Here is a 19229-nt window from a genome sequence, read left to right as displayed (position 1 = left end):
GACAGGAAAATAAACATCTCTTTCACAAGCTGGATAATGTCTGTGGATTCACCAGCGTGAGAGATGGAAGATAAGTAGAGACCACCACCACAGAACGGGGGTGTTGTGTCCATGGATGGCACTCCTTGGGGTGCTACTTAAGCTCCTACACAGAGCCCTGCCAGCTCCAAGGGGTCCCTTAGCTCCCTGAACTCAAGGGGCCAGGAAGAAAGTGAGTTCAGAGACCCCACGTGAGTCTCCAGGAGAGTTGCACCTTGTACCATGGAAAATGCTGATTCGACTAGGGATGGAGCTCATTCCCGCCCCCATCAGGCTACGAGGAAAACACTCAGGTTCCCAGGCATGCAGTCGGCCTTGTAACGTTCACGTCTGCTTTCCTGCCAGCCTTTAGTTGCTCAGACCTGATTGGGTGTCGACGAAGACGAAGAATTAGAAGACGGTGACCAGTTTTTCTCCGCTACCTTGGAGCCCAGTGCCAGATGATAAATGCCGCTTTGGAAATGAAATATTGACGTAGCTCCAGGGAAGTGTTTGCTTGAATTAAAGATCATCAACACTAGACTTCTGGGTTCTTATTGACACTTTTTTTTTTTAAATATAAAATGGGAGGTGCTCATCTCTGGGGCTGTGGATCAGTATCTGAAGCCCTCAGAAGCCCAGGACAGAGCCAGATAACCAGTGGGAACCCCTGTTGAGAGTGTGGCTCTGCTATACTGGGCGTATTGAACGCGTATCCGTGAAGACAATATTGAGCACTGCTGTATCTCTTTCAGTTGAATCAATAAAAGCTCACTAGGGCTTCATTTGCTTTTAACTGCCTCTGATGGAAACCTAGCAGGACATTACAGCTTTGGAAAAGTACTGGAGAATAGATCGTTCGTTCCTTCATAACAGAGAGAAATGCGCACCTCTCCACTTGGGGAATGTGGGTGGTCGTTTCTGACCCCAGTTGGTTCCCTGGAAATGCCTGTTGAGAAACGCGTGAAATCTACGGAGGACCACAAGCTTGCCTGCGCGGGCCGAGGTCCCCAGAAAGCCATGCTTTTTCATAGAGTGTTAGAACGTTGTATCTGAACTTAATTCAGTGCGGCCACACTTGCCGAGGATCCGGCACATGCTGGACATGGGAGGGGTGCCGGCAAATGCAACTCAGCTTTTTATGTGATTGGGTCGGATGGGTCTGATTCTGCCGTAGGGGATGAAGGAGGTGTAAGGACAGCTGGCATTTCAGCTGGGCCTTTAAGGAGAAGTGGAATTGTATCCAGATGAGACGGTGAAGGATCTTCTTGGTAGAGACTACAAACAGGTCAGGGCATGTACACTTAATTACACGTGTGCAGGGAACCCTGGGAGGTTTTGTTGAGTGGCAAGTGATGTACTAAATCAGTGTTTTAGGGTACTACCTTTGGCAGCGGTGGGGTCCAGGTTTCATGGGACCAAATCAGTGACAGACTGTGACTGAAATCTGGGGGGCGAAGTTTAGGGTCTCAGGGTGTGGTACCCATTCTGTCCACCATCAGCCTTCCCCCACTAATCTCTGTTCTCACGGTTGGGCCAGTGGAGACATCTGGGTCAAATAGCGCTGAGATTCTGGTGGCCATATGTGGTCTCTGGGTGTCTTCAGGAAGGGGTTGTCAGTGAGGGATGGTCTCTCCTGGTAGGAATGTACTCCCTGGGCTGAGGACATGCCTGGTTATCTTTAATCCCATGGATTGCAAAGGTGGTGATAGCTGTCCAGCTCTGGGTAGCCTCTATAAGGACAGAACTTGTTTCTGCAAGGAGTGGCTAAGGCAGACTCATCCACTTATCCCAGAAGTGCGACTTGGGGGTGAAAATCATTGAAGGAAATAAGGCACAGTGATGTTTTCCATCCCAGCCCCCCATTTCACATTTCTGGGATCCCTGTTCCCTCTTCGCTCGGCTGCGGGCCCCTATCCCAACCCTCGGACCGTGGGAGGTGAGGAGGTGCCAGGTCTCAGGTGAGCAGGAGGAAATCCCATAGCAGCCTTCCATCACCTACAAATGTGCTTGTGTTAAGCGATTGAATATTTAAAATGTCTACGGGAAAGCAAAGACATAATTACCACACGAGTTTGTTTTTCTTCTTATTTCACACAAATGCTGTCTTTTTGTGAGAGGTAGCACAGCGGTATTTTATTCTGTGTATAGTTCTCATTTATAGAACTATCTAGAATGGCTCATATTTCTATTGAAGTTCAGTTAGGTACCTTCAAGGCTTAAAGATCATTAAGTGTAAATTCTGACTATGTCTTCCCGTCCCTTTCCTTTTTGTGTAGATCGGGAGCATTTGATTTTCAGCTTATCTTGGTAACAGTTTTCTGGTTTCCTGACCAAGCTAAGTAATTTCAGCAACACATGGTTTCTTTTTTTCTTCTTTTTTTTTTTTTTTTTTAATAACTCAGTGTTTTTTTTATTTTTCATTTTTACTATATTGCTGTTAGGAGCTTTTTAAAAATTTATTGCATTTTTTTTGCTGTTAGGAGCTTTTTCTTTTAATTTATTACGTTGACATTGGTTAGTAAAATTATATAGATTTCGAATGTACAATTCTATAATACATTATCTATATATTGCATTGTGTGTTCACCACCCAGAGTCAGTTCTCCTTCCATCACCATATATTTGACCCCCCCCTTACCCTCATCTGCCACCCTCCCTATCCCCTTACCCTCTGGTAACCACGAAACTGTTGTCTGTTGTCTATGAGTTTTTGTTTCTTTATTCGTTTATCTTGTTTCTTTGTTGCTTTCACTTTTATATCCCACATATGAATGAAGTCATATGGTTCTCGGCTTTTTCTGTCTGACTTATTTCGCTTAGCATAATAATCTCAAGATTCATCTGTGTTGTTGCAAATGGCACTATTTCATCTTACCACCGAATAGTATTCCATTGTGTATATGTACCACCACTTCTTTATCCATTCATCTATCGAAGGACATTTTGGTTGTTTCCATGTCTTGGCCACCGTAAACAAAGCTGCAATGAACATTGGCGTACACGTGTCTCTATAGAGAAATGCTTTTATATTTTTGGGGTAGATACCCAGGAGAGGGATTGCTGGGTCATATGGCACTTCTATTTGTAATTTCTTGAGGAACCTCCGCACTGCCTTCCATAGCAGCTACACCAGTCTGCATTCCCACCAACAGTGTATGAGGGTTCCTTTTTCTCCACAGCCTCTCCAACACTTGTTACTATTTGTTTTGTTGATGAAAGCCATTCTGACTGGGGTGAGGTGATATCTCATTGTGGTTTTGATTTGCATTTCCCTAATGGCGTTTTTTCATATATCTGTTGTCTGTTTGTATGAGTTCCTTATATATTTTATATAAATTATTATTAATATAAATTTTATTTTATATATTAGCCCCTTATCAGAGGCACTGTTTGCAAATATCTTTTCCCGTTTGGTTGGTTGCCTCTTTGTTTTGTTGATGGTTTCTTTTGCTGTGCAGAAGGTTTTTAGTTTGATATAGTCCCATTAATTTATTTTTACTTTTAATTCCATTGCCTTTGGAATCAAATTCATAAAAATCCCTCTGAACCCAAGGTTCATAAGTTTAGTACCTATGTTTTCTTCTATGCAATTTATTCTTTCAGGTCTTATGTTTAGGTCTTCGATCCATTTTGAGTTAATTTTGGTAGATGGTGACACATAGCAGTCTAGTTTCATTTTTTTTAATTGGGGAAGGGACAGGACTTTACTGGGGAACAGAGTGTTTTTCCCAGGACCCATCAGCTGCAAGTCAAGTTGTTGTCCTTTCAGTCTTAGTTGTGGAGGGCGCAGCTCAGCTCCAGGTCCAGTTGCCATTTTTCTAGTTGTAGGGGGTGCAGCCCACCATTCTTTGTGGGAGTCGGACCGGCAACCTTGTGGTTGAGAGGACGTGCTCCAACCAACTGAGCCATCCAGGAGGCAGCTCAGCTCAAGGTGCCGTGTTGAATCTTAGTTGCAGGGGACACAGCCCACCATCCCTTGCGGGAGTCAAACTGGCAACCTTGTTGTTGCGAGCTTGCGCTCTTCTAACCAACTGAGCCACCCGGCAGCCCCTAGTTTCATTCTTTTGTGTGTGGTTTTCCAATTTTTGCAGTCTTCCTCTTGATTCTGAGAATTCCTGGCTCAGAAAGCTTTGTCGGGAAGTCGAATCCATAGCTGGATGCAGAGCTCACATGCTTTGAAGTTGAATATCAACATATACGGAGGGTGCTAGAAAATGTGTACACATTTTAAGAAAGGAAAAAACTGTATTAAAACCATTTTGAGCACCTCTTGTAATTGCAGAAGTCAAATGTGACTTGTGTTCATCTTTTGGCATCAGTATATATTATTACAATTTCTGTACAGTTTTTTTTTCTTTCTTAAAATGTGTATGCATTTTTTTGGCACCCTCTGTGTATATTTATTAGATGGTAGTTGATTAATTAGATAGTCAATGGTGATATCTTTCACACCAAGTAAATGCCAAGTATGGGGTAGGGTTGACTAAAATTTCTCTTTTTTCACATGCAACCTCAGTGAATTTCAATTCTTATAAGATGTATTTAATAACTGATCATAGGCTGTGTTCTTTCCCTTTTATAAAGGTCAGGAAACTCTCAATGATTGTGAGTCTCATATTTTCTGACAGTTGGTCCTGGCCAACTTAGATGTGAATAGTAGAATCCGGAAATTCAAAAAGCAGGCTTAGTTTTTGATAGAATATTGAAGTCTTTGTCGTGAATCCATGTGGAGTTGGCATTCTTGAAGCCGTTGTGCATGAGAAGCCCCACTGTATAAATCATGGAACCACACACCCAAGAAATCTCAGAGTACGGGAAGACTCCTTTGCGTGTCAGACATCCTAAGAGGTACATGAACACCTGCAAGGATTTCTGCTTCTGCTACCCTCCTCGATAAACCTGTCCTTCTCCGTTAAGAGAAGCCATTTCAGACTTTTAAAATTAATGCTTCAAGAGGACTCGTTCCTAGGAATGGAGAAGGAGCCAGTGATGATCCTGGTTTCTCATCCATTCTGTGGTCTGATGTCACAGACCCTGGGGGCCAGGCCAGGCTGTAATTCCACTGTCTCCTCTATTGACCTGAAATCCACACGCCATCTTTGTCTTTAGTATAATTGTCTAGTGATATTAAACCCAGTAAAAACTGTACTGATTTTCAACATCTTAAAAATGGACACGAATGTCGATTCTAATCGAATGAACGGACACTTATATATGTACATTTTCAGACAACATTTTGTAATTGATTCCTAAAAAATCTAATCCGTCGGTTGGGATCTTGTACATTCCCACCTGACCCCCAGGTTGCTCCTAGGACACAGGGAAAGGTGGAAGCGTGCTTGGCTGTGGTTTATCTCGGACAACTCTCTGGATCAAGAACAGCTGAGTCCAAACCCAGGACCAGAGCCGATCACAGGGGCCATTTCCTTCCCAGGGAGTCTCTGTAAGGGGGAGATTCCAGCTTGCTCTGAGTGTCTGGTCGTGTTGGAGTCCTAGGGCTGCCATCACGAAGTGTTCTGCCACCAGGTGTCTGGAAACAGCAGGAATGTATTCTCTCCCAGTTCTGGAGACCAAACGTCTTAGGTGAAGGCTCTAGGGAGGATCCTTCTTTCCTCTCTCCTAGCTTCCAGGGATTACAGGAATTTTTGACATTCCTAGACTTGCAGACACATTACTCCATGCTCTGCCTTCTCCTTCTGTGTCAGTTGTCACTTGACCACCTTCTTACAAGGACACCAGTCATATTGCATCAGGGGCCCACCTATTCCACTGTGACCTCATCTTGATGAATTCCATTTGCAAAGACCCTGTTTGCAAAGAAGGTCCCATGCTGAGGTCCTGGGGGTCAGGGCTGCAACATACCTTTTTTTAGGGGACACAGTCAGTCCATGATAGTGGTCATTCCCCACCCCCCTTTTTCTCCCAGACCCCCGCTGTGTCCCAAGCTGGTTTCCCAACCATGCATAATGCATGCCCGTGGCCATTAGACACTTTGACTGGGCAGCTAAAGAAATCCCAGCAGTTCAGATTCTTTGTCAGTTCAGATTCTTTGTCTTTGATAAAACTCACATGTAAATACAAGTGTTGTATTTACACTGAACTTACCCAAGTTCAGTGTTCCGGAAAAGGTCAGTGTCACTGCCATCATCCACAGGAATATTCAAGCAGTGAGCTGCAAAGCCAGTCAGCAGTGGGCTTCCTGCAGGCCCCTGGCCTGCAGACCACAGAGGTCTGTCCCTGGGGAGGTCATTTGTCATACGTTACGGGGCTGAGTTGCAGGGGCTCTCCTGGAATGTAGGCCTCCTGGTTTTGTGCCCCGACTCGGAGCTCTGACCCAGAACCTGCTCTGTCACGCGTTGCACAAGCAGGCTTTTTCACATGACAGAACAGGAGGAATGCTGCAAATGAGGACGGGGTGCTGGGGACCCTCTCACCTCGTCCCCTGGAACGTTCCTTGATTCAACCATGAGCACTGACTCAGCTGCCAAGGTCAATGCTGGGACCCCCAGTTGTGAACAAAGCCCCCGTGCGGTTCTAGCCATAGGTGTATAGGGAGAGAAACACTTGTGCCCTTGGCTTTTGGTGCCTGGCGTGGAGTCTTGTTCCATTTCCTCTAAAAGCAGTGATACTGGGGACGAGTCTTTGGTGCTGGGTTAGACATCTTTCAAGACTGTCTGCCTCTTTCCAGGGAACCTATGAAACAGACAACATGTCTGCTCAGAAATGCTCTGTATTTGCAAATCTCCAAGCGTGATAGTTGAAACCTTGACCTTGGAATTTCCTCTTCGTGGGCGATGGTGGCTTCAGATGGCAAACAGGAGGTGACCTGGGTGTCCTGTCCCCGAGTTCACCTCCTGCAGACAGGCTTGGGGCCCCGGAGGAGGAGCTTCCAGAACAACAGGGAATATGAGTTCCCGCCATCGTTACAGCCCCCATACAACATCCAGCTTCGTAATTACAGCCCCACTTAGAGCACACACGCACCCATGGCTTCCTTTAATTCCGGGCACGAATGTCAGGCTCACGGAACCAAACAGAAACCAGACTTCTCGTTTGGAGGGAAAATAGCTAAATGCTGTTACGGGCAGTAATGTAAGTCGTTTAAAGCCACAAAGGGACTCTTCAGGTAAATCAATTCCATGGGAATGCAAAATCAGGCACGGCTTCTCGTGTCCTTAGGTCAAGAATTTGCTAAAATAAATCAGACAAGCTTAGGATTTGCTTCCTACTAAATCAACACCTTTAAGCAGACGCTTTTCTCCTAATCTAATGAAAAATACCATTTGTACCATTCGGATCTGGAAATGTTTAGGGGGAGCAATGCACGTGCTGGGGGCTTAGGATACAAAATATCGGTCTGCTTTCTAAGGCTGCGTGCATCTGGGGGGTAAATGATTGACCCAGATTTTACTAAAAGAGAATTATTGATGGTGGCAAGACAGATCCATTTAGTTTGCTGGGTCTTTGCCTGCTTGCTTTATAAAGGTTACAGCTTGATGGGACCGCGTCTGTGTTTCCTCCAGGTTGCCGAGGCTAATAGTTTTTGACGTGTTGAAGATTTGCAGCAAGGCGAACACATTATTGGTGGTTTTGCCAGAGTAACAGCTGTTGACTCACATGGGGTGGGTTTGTTCATCTGTGTGTGCAGGTTTTCTACCCGAGGAAGTGAGCCTCCATGGAGACCCAGGTACAAGTGCTCCTGCAATGCTTTCTGTCAATCACAGTTGAGCCATCTCACCTGCAGGATTGAGACCCCCCCTAGGTGGTCAGTTAGTTCACCAGAAGGCGTTGGGTAAATCAGGGAATCCTAAGCAATGATACGCGTGATTAAAATTTTTTTTCATCACTATATTTCAGACTTTTTCAGGTGTCACCCATTTTTCTATGAATGTCCCTTTTCTGCCCCAGGTTCTCATCCAGGATACCACGTTGACTTTAGCTGTCACTTCTTATTTCTTCCGGGCAGTGCTGGGTTCTCTGACTTGGCCGTTGTTTCATGACCCCGATCGTGTTAAGGAATCCTGGTCATGAATTTTGTAGAATGTCCTTTAATTTGGGCTTGGCTGATGTTTTTCACATGATGAGAGTGAAATGATGAGTTTGGGGGATGAAGAGCACAGACGTCAAATGCCCTTCTGATCATATCAGGGTATGTCAACGTGACTCATGTCTAATGAGTTAAACTTGATCACTTGCTTAAGGTCGTGAGGGCTGGGTTTCTCCAAGATCACATTACTGGTTTTCCCCTCCCATGTGCGATTCTTTCAAAGCCCATCCTCAGAGTGGGAGAAGCACGCTGCGCATACCCTTCACCTTCTGGACACTGTTTTCTATTTTAAGTAATGGTGTATCCATTCAGGTTTTCACTAATCTCTTGATGGAAGGGAACAGACCGTTCTTAAAATGTGGGTCCGATAATTCTAGTTTGGGGCCAACTTTCCTCATACCCCGTACCCACGGTGTACTCTCTACAATTTCCAGTGTTGGTTTCTTAAAAATGGGGTGGGGATGGCAAGAGATTTGTGAAGCCATCTCTGTGCAGAACCACCCACAGCCTTTGTTACCTTTCCCCATTGTCCGCCCTGCTACCATGTTAATGACACTCTTTTGTTTGGGGATCTGTCTTAAGCATCCTGAGTCATTTTGGTAGAAAACATTTTGCTGTACTCCTAGTTCATATATAGTATTTAATTACTTTTCGTGAATGCAATAACAAGTCACATTGGCCTAAAACTAGGTTGGGGACCCGCTGACACTGGGTTTCTGGAAAGTACACCGGTAACTGGATCCAGCAGAGAAACTGTGGGCCCACAGAGAAGCAGGGAAGGAGGCCCCAGCCAGTGAGCTCCGGGCCCTGTGGGCAGCTGTCAGCCCACATAGACAGTCGTGGTTAATTCAGTGAGAAGGTCAAGTGGAGGTCTTGGTACGAGACCTTCTTCTCTGCATATTTTTAGAAGCAGCAAATATCAACCATAAATATTTAATGTTGTGTTTATAGCTGTTAGCATCATAAAACTGTAAAAAGGTGACTCAGAAGAGGTCGGCGAGTGGATATCTAGAAAAGAATTTCCCCAACACATCAGACCGTATAAAGGAAAACCATCACTGAGCCTCTTAGAAAAGAAGTAAATAGGTAAATCATTTTCTTAGTTACCTTATTAACACTCACCAGGTGAGGAATTAGTAATTATTCTTTGCTAGCCAGGGCTTTCGTAACTCGTTTCTGATTTTTTAAAATAATGTGCTGTAAGCAATTTGAAAAACTAAAATTAATCATGAAAAGGAAATAAACTCCTCTAAACCTACCACCGACACTCTCCATGCGTGTTTTGGTAGATTTTCTCCCAAGTGTTTATATATGTGTGTGTGTGACATACTGTGTATTCAGCTTTGTAATACGTGTGTTCCACTTAACCTTACAGGTCAGCATTTGACCATCTACCAACATTTATTGGAAGTGTCTTTATGCGTTTACACCATCGAGTGCATGGATTGTGATTTATGTAACACATGTTGGAGATTTAGATGGCTTCCAATTTGTGCCTTAGGCTGCGTTGCTGGAAATAGAACTGTAGGGCTCTTGAGACCAATTTCTTTTCCTGAAAGGTTGTGCCAGTTGTATAGTATTGCCGGGGTGGGGAGGGGGTACAGTCCCCTCAAAGAGCTCACGTGGTTGTGGTCGACTGAGCTGGGGGTACAAGACGGTTTTTGGTTTTGTTTTTGTTTTTGCCTTCCTTTGATTGCAAGTGAGGTGGACTGTTTCATTTTGTTTCAGTCATTCACATTTCTTTTTGTGAGTTGGACGAAAACCGCGCCAAACGGTCTATCTCAGGTTCTTCTTTGAACATTCCGTTTTCCGGGTGTCACTCAAAGGCTGGTTCTCTTACGCACTGTGATGTCGGAGCTTCCGCTCAGCAGGCCATTTCTGAGGGATGCTGGTACATCTGTCTCCTGACCGTAGCCGAACTCTGAGTCTGCGTGTTAAACAAGAGCTGGGTCCTAGTTAGCTAAGATGGCACTTACACGAGCACGTCTGTCATTCACTCTTTGACTCCTTTCCTCAAAGGTGTCCGTGGGTGTCACGAGTTGTGAGCACTTGTTAAAAGAGTTGATGTGTTTGAATGTCACAAGGATATGTGGATTGGACTCATCTCCTGTTTCTTAGGATGTTTATCAAAAGACAGTGTTTTTCTAGAATGGCAGCTGTGGGGAAAGCACAGATTCTTATGTTAGCCAATAAAAGATTTAAAAAAAAATAACTATAAATTGGCAATCCTCTCAGTTTGTTTCTACTTGTCATTTGCCAATGTTCAGTGTTTCCCAAGGATGTGTGTATGTGTGACTGGGTGTGTGTGTGTGACATATGTGTTATTGTGCAAATGAATTAATTGAATACCTATTGTGTGACAGGCTCTGTGCTGTCTCTGAAGCATTGGGCTGTTGTGTAATATGCTCGGGACAAGCAGGGAATTGTTTTCCATGTTGCTCTGAGTCTTCAGTGGAACTTCTGTGCGTGAGGTGTTACCACTGTCTCCTTTCACTGTTTTATAACACCACACAGAAAGCTTTCCATTCCAGTTCTCTTTTTATAGTGTTTAAGTATAATTTTTACTTTTTTATTCTCCGTAGAAAGCTTTCCAAACTTTGAAATGAAACGAATGAAAGGGGAGGGAAAAGATGATTCCCAGATTATTGATAGTTGCTGAAAACAAATGCTGGGATAATGTGGGGGTACGGTATCCGTCGTTCGACAACGTAACAGATGTCACTTCTTAATGATGTTTGTGTGTTTTTGCTCAAAACTATGTTGAATAGGTAAGAGTCTAGCCAGGACTGAAATGAATCATTTCCTGCCAAATTTCAGTAGATGAGCTAATCGTGGAGAAATGGCCGTATTTCTTTAATGCCAGGCATCTTGGCAGGAGTCAAGATCCCAATTCCTGTCTGTGTTTTACTCCCACAGACGAGGCGTGTTCTTGGTTCCGCCCTGTGTAGTATGTACAGAAATCGGAGGTGGCGGAGTAGCAGCTCTCACACCCAACTTCCGTTCTGAGTGGAGGCTCAAGGTCAGTGACATTCAACTTGAACTTTGTTTCACAAGACATGTGGGGCACACACAGACAGTGCCAGTTTCACCCGTCAACCAACGGAATCCACATTTTCTCCCCCCAATCATAAAAAAACGTAAAAATGCTGTTGTAATAGTGCATCATCTCCATCCTGCACAATGAATTGCTTCTCCTCAATGCCGACCCTTCCTATGGGTGGTGTTTACGTCATTTCAAAACGGAGCTTCAAGTGGCCATAATAGTCCTCTTAGTCAAACACCGACGGTTGAGCGTTTGATTTGTCACCACCATGGATGAAAAGCGGCCGTTCCCCTGGTGCCATATGCCCAAGCATCTCTGGGTGTTGATTGGACAATGCTTATAATGGGTGGGGCTGAGTTCAATCTTAAAGCGACCGCTGAAAGTAATAGGGGCAGGATGTCATCTGTAAAAGCAGATTTAATATAACAATGATAAGAGTCACTCACAACGGTCCTGGCTAAGAGACTTGTTCTGCGTCACCCAGTCCTAACCAGGGATTTGAGCTGTAGTGTTGACCTGACCGCTGTGAAGGCCCATGAGTGGCATTATCACCTTTGCGCTCCCGTGGCAACCTGCTGGAAAGGTATAGTGATGTCACTCCCACATCACAGATGAGGCGGCCTCAGCCAGGCTGGGTCCTCAATGGAAGTGCGCTGCAGGGAGCATTGTGAGCTCACAGCCCACCGCGCTGCCTGCTGGGCCCTGCGGCTCCAACATCAAAATGTACGAAGTGCTCAAAGGTGAGTGGTGGGCGGCTGGCTCACCACGCAAGCTACCTGCTGATCACCTTGGCATTCTGAGACCCACGAGCTTTCACCTGGGCCTTGCTCAGGTGGCTAACGGAACTCCTGATCATTCTCTACGTTAAAACTAACGTCAAGTAGACAACAACCATGTGTGACTATTAATGTCTTTTGAATTGATCAAGGAAGAAAAAAGATGTGATGGGCATATAATTAAAAACTTGCAGTGCACACAATTACAAGAGAAATCATATGTGGGCCTGAAAAAAACTCCGTCTTCATTTTGCCGTCGACAATCGTTTTAGAGCCTGCGGACACCACGGCAGCACTCTAGATTTGTGCGGTCCAAGAGAAAAAGGATGGGAGCCACAAATGGAATCTACATATTCTAGTGGCCACAGTAAGAAAGTAAATAGAAACTGGTGAAATTAATATTGCAATAATGTATCTTAATCTATAGTCAGTTGATATTGCAGTACATGTTTTAATATATAATTATTCAACGATACATTCTTTTTAACTCTGTATGTATCCCAAATAGTGTCAATTCGACAAGTGGTCTATACACAGAAAGTATCCACGAGATAGTGTATGTTCTTTTTTTTTTTTGGACTGTCTGTAGAATTCAGTATGTCATTTAAATTTATAGCATATCTCAATTTGGACTCGTCACACTGGTCAGTCCAATCTGAGACCCCCTAGTGCCATTGTCTAATATTATGAAGATCATTCCAGGATATGGAAAATAGTTTCCAAGCAGTATTTTTTTTAGGAAGGGATCATTTTAAACTTGGGCAATTTGTGGTTCTTAATCTATCTGGAATTGGTTGAGGGAAAAAATGTGGGCATATGATTTTAAAATTGGCTTGCGGACCAGAGAGAGAGGGATGGTGTCACCTAGAAGTTGCCCTGTTCCTCCGTAATGCGGGTCACAATCAAATCATTTTAGCTGCTGCAGGCTTCTTAACTGCCATGCTTACCTGTACAGTTCATTAGCCACGGGGAGCTGTGGAGGACCCAAAATGTGGCCAGTGTCTTTGAGGAACAGACTTTACAGTGTATTTCCTGTGATTGATTTAAATGTAAACATCAGCACTTGATTCAGTTACTGGCAAACTTTTTAAGTATGTTGGGAACCACAGAGGTATGTGAATCGGTGTTTTCAGCTGTACGTTTCCTGAACTACTGTAGCAGTCATGTATTTCCAGGACAAATTGAGTTTCTGAATTGAGATGTGCTGTAAGTAGAAACTACATAGATTTTTGAAGACATAGTGGGAAAAAGGAATGTAGATCTCGCGAACTTTTTATATGGAAGACATGTGGAAATGATGCTATTTTTTTTACCTACCATTCTTGTAGGTAAAAACGTGCGCTAAGTATAATACATTGAGTGTTTGGGGGGGGCAGAAAACGAGAGCATATGAAAATTACTTTAATATTTGCATATTTATTGCAGTTGATAATTTTCAAAGATTGGCACTGTTTACCAAAGAGCAGATACTAACAATTCTGCACACCTCCACCCACCAAAGAAGTGCATAGTAAAAGGTGCTGAAGTACTGATTGGATATTTTTGTGTGGTATTACGGTATATTAAACAGCTTGTAATGAGAAATTGATTCATCCTGGGGTTTGTGTAGGAATTAGCAAACGTGATGCTTTTCCCTGGGCGTAATCTCGTTTAAATTACTGAGAAGTTTCTGGGCCTGCAGGTTGAATGGGGTGGGTAATGATTTGGCGGAGAACTAAGCTGATTAATCAGGAGGCCCTGATTTTGTTTTAATAACACATTCTGACCCAATAAGGAAAATTGAGACTGTGTTTTCTTACAGTGTCAGGGCTGTCATAATTTATGCAAATGGACCCTTTTATTATTGCTAAGCCTTTTATAGTCGCTTGCTTTCCAGGGAGCTTTGTAAATCCTCATAATTATTTTTTCCTAGCATGTCGGTTCTAAGTGGTCCTCTTGACCTGCCGTGATAAATTTCCAATTTGGTGAGAATTGTATTGTTTCATGGAGGTTTTTGCTTCGTACAAATTAAGAACACCCTGATCTTTTTCTCCCCTTCCCTCCCCTCCCCCTCTTCACAAAGCTTTCCCCTAGAGTACACATGGGTTCGCTGGTAGACAAACAGGATGCCTGCATACAAAGTGCCCTCCAGGCAGACTAGACGTCCGGTTTATTGAGATCTACAAGACTCAGGCCGTCCTTGGGTTGTTTTTCTATCTTCATGAAAAAGATGCTCTAAATATAAGTGTTTTTGTAGTAATTATGGCCCATCAAGAGGGGTATAATCTGAACTGTAATCAGTCTAGCTAAGTGGCACGTGTACAGTGTTTTAAGCTATTATGTTTGGGGAGAATACGTGATATTTGTTTCCCACTGGGAATCGTCTGTGGAGACCAAGGGAGTGAGCGTTATTTTTTTCAGGACATTACCTTTAAGCTTCGAAGACAGAAACATTAAAGTTTCTGGATTGCCCACCTGTGAGGTCACCTTCCCTGCTGTTCTGCTCATAACCATGTGAAGAGTCTCTAAGGGATGAAAACAGAGAAGCAAGATTGGGCTCCTACCAGTAGAATGAAGGTGTCTTGCAGACAACGTAGAGGAAGGGAAAAAAGTTAGACATGTACAGACCATGAACACTGGCTTGCAGGGAGAGCAGATAAATCCACCAGGTACATACGGGGAGAGAATGGTTTTCCAGCCTTGGCACAGTTGATGTTTGGGGCTGCATGAGTCTTGGTGTGGGGTGTCCAGTGCGATGTGGGTTATCGAGCAGCGTCCCTGGTCTCTCCCCGCCAGATGCCAGTAACTCTCCCCCTAAGCAGTTATAACAACCAAAAATGTCTCCAGATGTTGCCAGATGTCCCCTTAGGGGAAGTTGAAACACCACCACCACCACCCCAACCTCCCCAGTGGAGAACCACTGGAATAGGTAAATTCAAACAGATTCAAGAGTCTTAGGTCTTGCGTGGGGAGGGGATGTCAGAAATGGGAACAAAGCAGCACGGTGACATAGGTCTTCGTGGCGGTACACACAGGATCCTCTGGGAGCCCAATTGATAGCGAACCACCATCCCTCTTGGGGTCACAAAGGCTTGACTGAATGATCTCCTGGAGGAGGTGAGTGTAAGCCGCTCCTTAAAGGTACAGATGGGGAGAGCGGGAGGGGCTGGAACCAAAGGATCAGCATTATGTCATTTTGAAAATTATCGTATTTCATGCATCTTTCTCTCACTTCACAGATCACTGCATTTTGAAAAAAGTTTCATAAATGAATTTTTATAAGCTAATTAATGTATTCAACATCGTGGAGAATTTACTCGTTTCAATTTGAATCCACTTATTTCAAGTGCATTGTCTATCCTTTTCTAATATTAAGAAGGTAGTTTCAGCGAGAACACTCTTAATTTCTGTTATATATTCATCATTTAGACACCCGTGTTTTGTAATGGGGCTTCAGAGTATTAGGGGATGTCTGGAATATTGGAGTGGTTTTTTTTTTTTTTTTTTTTACTGCATTAATTTCATGTATTAAAGCTATAGCCATTTAACCCTGAGCCGCCATAGAATTCCAGAAAGTGTGAGTAATCGCTGTTAACTTTGTAGAACTTCATGGCGTAAGCACTGATGACTTCTTGATTTATGCACGTTACGAATGACTGTTTATCACGCAGAGATAACATACGCAGGTTTATACGAAAGGACAGAAGAAGGCCTCTGTCTGTGGCCTGAGGAATGGCCCGTTAATTGAAAAATCTGGTCGTTGTTATTGTTTTAAAATAATACATACATGTCTTCCTCTTTGCTGTTATTTTAACCCACAGCCATATGCCAGCGCTGTAAGGGTGGGCTGACCCATCCACACCCATGGTATAGTCTACCTGGTTCCCAGTTTCTCGTTCCCTCCTATGACCACTTAAGGACACCTGCACAGAAATCTCATTGCTGCATCTTTCCAGGTTTCCACCTTTCCCCTGTCTTCTGGGTCGTCTGGCCCACAGCTGATCCCACTACATGTGTTAAAACGACCCATGCCTACTCTCTTCGTCCGTGTGTGGAATGTCTTTAAAGGTTTGTAGTTACCGTCGTGTCCCAGGGGCTGCTTGAGTGCAAAAGGGCAGGAGCAAGGCTGGAACAGCTTTGGGACCCAGTGTGCCTGGGGGGGGGGGGGAGAAGTGTTTCTGAGCCAGCTGTCTGCGTGCATTCCTGTGCCTCATCGGTCCGTAAGCTTCTCCCACTGAGGATGTAAGAAGCAGGGGCAAGTGCGTGTCAGTGACCTGGGCTTCCTGGGGCCACTTCCCTGGGTTCCTGGGGCCACTTCCCATCGGTGCCTGGCAGGCGGTGAGCAGGCGCAGTCAGGCCTGGTGCCTGGAGAGACAGACCCCTTTCCCAGAACTTGTTGCCGTTTATCTTTTCCTTATTAGACCTTAGAGGAAAGAGTGAAGTGTAGTCATGACGTAGGCATGTTGGACTGACTCGGTCGTAACTTTTATGGGATGATGATGTTAAACTCTTCCATGTAGGTGACATGGGGACACAGTGCCATGTCCTTGTGACTTGTAAATTCAGAGGGATACGGTGCCACTTTATGGTGGTCATTAGCGCTCATTATTGAAGCCCTGTGAGACCCAAAAATGGCCTGCGCGTCATCGAGAAGGACAAGGCAACGCTGAGTGGCATTTTGGTGTGACGCACATCTTACCGTATTGTGAGTTTTGTTGAATTCCTATACAGAGGGTGCCAAAAAAATGTATACACGGTTTAAGAAAGGAAAAAACTGTATTAAAATTGTAATACTTAACATATACCGATAACAAAAGATGAATACCAGTCCCGTGTGACTTCTGCCATGACAAGAGGTGCTCAGAGTGGTTCCCAGCAGCGTCCAGACCCTTCTGATGGCGGCGGACATTGTTGGGGAGACTTCTGTGGCGAGCGTGTCCACGGTTCCAACCCCACAGCAGAAGCCGCAGGACTTGTAGCTGCGTGAGGCCTCCCGGATCGCCCCCTGTGCACATCACACACAGCCCGTGCGTCTCAGACTTAGCACGAATGCGTGCAGTTGTGCGTGTTGGAGGTTCTGTGGCACTGTCACGCCTCCGTCGTCGTTGTGCTTTCACAGCGTTCTTGAATTTCAAATACCGCTTCAAAATGGTCCTGCGCTCTTCGAACGACAACCGTGCTTCCATTTTCTTTGACTGTCCTGCCTGTCGCATGGTGACGCTGGCGTCCATTTGCTTCACGCCACCTTTTGAGGGAACGTCGTACTACACATTGCTCGTAATTCAATTCAACTTCGAAAAGTAATACCTAGATAACGTCTCTTAAAATGCGTTTACATGTTTTGTGGCACCCCGGTATTTGTCCTTTCACGCACGTATTAAACTCTGTTACATTTCTTTGTGTGTCAGGTAGGAGCTATGCTTTGTGGAGGCAGGGTGATGGGCTGGACCCCTGAGCGCAGAGCGGTGGGCACACAGGCCCCTGGTCTGCAGGAGCTGCATGCTACCTGAAAGACAGTAAGCACAGAAACACCTAACGGGGAACTTGGAGAGTGGTACATGCTGTGAGGGAGGGGAGCAGGATGACGTGACCCCGTAACGTGGCTGCAAGGGTTCCCACAGCAGGGGTTCGATAGCCTCTCTGAAGAAGACACACGTGTGTCGAAGTCTGAAGGGTGCAGCTGGGAAGAACCGGGAGAAGCCGGTTCCAGGCAGAGGGAACAGCATGTGCAGAGGGCAGTAGGTGGGACTGACCTCCAGGAACTTGAGGGACGAAGGGGAGGCCGGGCCAGCATGATGGCAGCAAGTGACCAACAAGGAGATGGGGAACAACCACACAGTTCCTTGCAGGACATGAGAATCACGGTGACGACTTTGAACTTGAAACTCTCCAGTGGCTTCCCACTGCCCTAACAGATGGTTGGCTGCTGGGTGGGGGAGGGACCGCAGGGCTCCTAGTGAGTCCCAGGCAGGAGGCCATCTCATCTCCCACTAGTGCGACTCAGCAGAGCCAGGAAGGAAAACCCCAGCTCAAGACACTCTTCAGCAGAGAGCGCCTGTAGACATGTAGGTGTCTTGGCCAAAACAGCGAGGGCCTTGCTCGGGACCGCTGGGTGGGAGGGATATGTCATTTACTGGAGGAGCGTGTGGGTGTGGGTATGGGTGGGCAGGCGGGTGAAGGGCTCCGGTGTGGGCGGGCCATATTTGAGATGTCCTTTAGGCTCGTCCGGGGAGGAGTGAGGAGCTTGGAGGGACTGGATGAATTCCCTGGGGAGATGGTAAGCATTGCAGCCCCACCCAGAGGTAGGTGCCAGAAGGTCAGAAAGATGCCATTCAGAAATGTGAGGTGCCCCAAAGTTTTCCAAAGTCATTTTCAGAGATGTACAAGCTTGTAGGAGTACAGAATTTGGTGCACCCATCTGGAAACTTTTTGAGAGAAAATGAGTTAATATCATGTTATTAACTCCCCCTCTCCTTTTTAAAAAAAAAAAAAAGTAAGGGAAACAGCTTCCACCAAGAATGATGCTTAAACTTTCCCTTTTTTCTGCAGCTTTTGTTGGAGGTGGGGAGCAATGATTCAGCCTAGAATTCATTAGCTCTGCATACCTGTTGTTTTTCTTGGGCTTGTTTTGCTGACAACCACAAGTACCATCCTGAACAGTATAAGGTGTTCATTTTTTTGAACGACTTTTATAATTAACCTTGATTTTACAAGAATACCCATCCAATTTCCCAACCATAAAGATTAATATCAATTCAAGTAACCAAAATTTGTCATCCTGCTACCTTGTAGCTGAATTCTCCAAGGACAGAAGCTGGCCTCAGAATGTCTGGGTTTCGCTAACATTCAGATACTCCAGAAACGACTAGGTTTCTGAGATTGTTTCTTGGGAAGGCCTCTGCTCTACCAAGAAGGATCTCAAGGCCAGCCCGGTGGCTCAGGCGGTTAGAGCTCCCTGCTCCTCAGTCCCAAGGCTGCCGGCTCGATTCCCACATGGGCCAGTCGGCTCTCAACCACAAGGTTGCCAGTTCAACTCCTCGAGTCCCGCAAGGGATGGTGGGCTGCGCCCCCTGCAACTAAGATTGAACACGGCACCTTGAGCTGAGCTGCCGCTGAGCTCCGGAATGGCTCAGTTGGTTGCCGGTTCGACTCCTGCAAGGGATGGTGGGCAGCGCCCCCTGCAAATAGCAACTAGTAACAGCAACTGGACCTGGAGCTGAGCTGCGCCCTCCACAACTAAGACTGAAAGGACAACTTGACTTGGAAAAAAGTCCTAGAAGGACACACTGTTCCCCAATAAAGTCCTGTTCCCCTTCCCCAATAAAATCTTTTTCAAAAAGAAAAGTAGGATCTCAAAATATCA

At 45.2% G+C, this 19229-nt stretch overlaps 1 protein-coding gene across 15 annotated transcripts in view; it reads left to right on the top strand.

Annotated features, from left to right (window-relative positions):
• The window catches only part of TBL1X (transducin beta like 1 X-linked), a 185161-nt gene that overhangs the window by 97427 nt on the left and 68505 nt on the right, over positions 1-19229 (top strand). For 6 of the 15 annotated variants that reach the window (XM_081042597.1, XM_081042585.1, XM_081042593.1 and 3 more), the window contains one exon: positions 10985-11087. The exons of the other annotated variants lie outside the window; for them this stretch is intronic. The gene's annotated coding sequence lies outside the window, so the exon portion shown is untranslated. The remainder of the gene's footprint in view (positions 1-10984; positions 11088-19229) is intronic. 15 annotated transcript variants of the gene reach the window in all.

The sequence above is a fragment of the Rhinolophus hipposideros genome (assembly GCF_964194185.1).
Source record: "Rhinolophus hipposideros genome assembly, chromosome: X".
NCBI lineage: Eukaryota > Metazoa > Chordata > Mammalia > Chiroptera > Rhinolophidae > Rhinolophus > Rhinolophus hipposideros.
The sequence above is the reverse complement of the archived record's forward strand: the minus strand, read 5'-3'. Positions and strand labels throughout refer to the sequence as shown.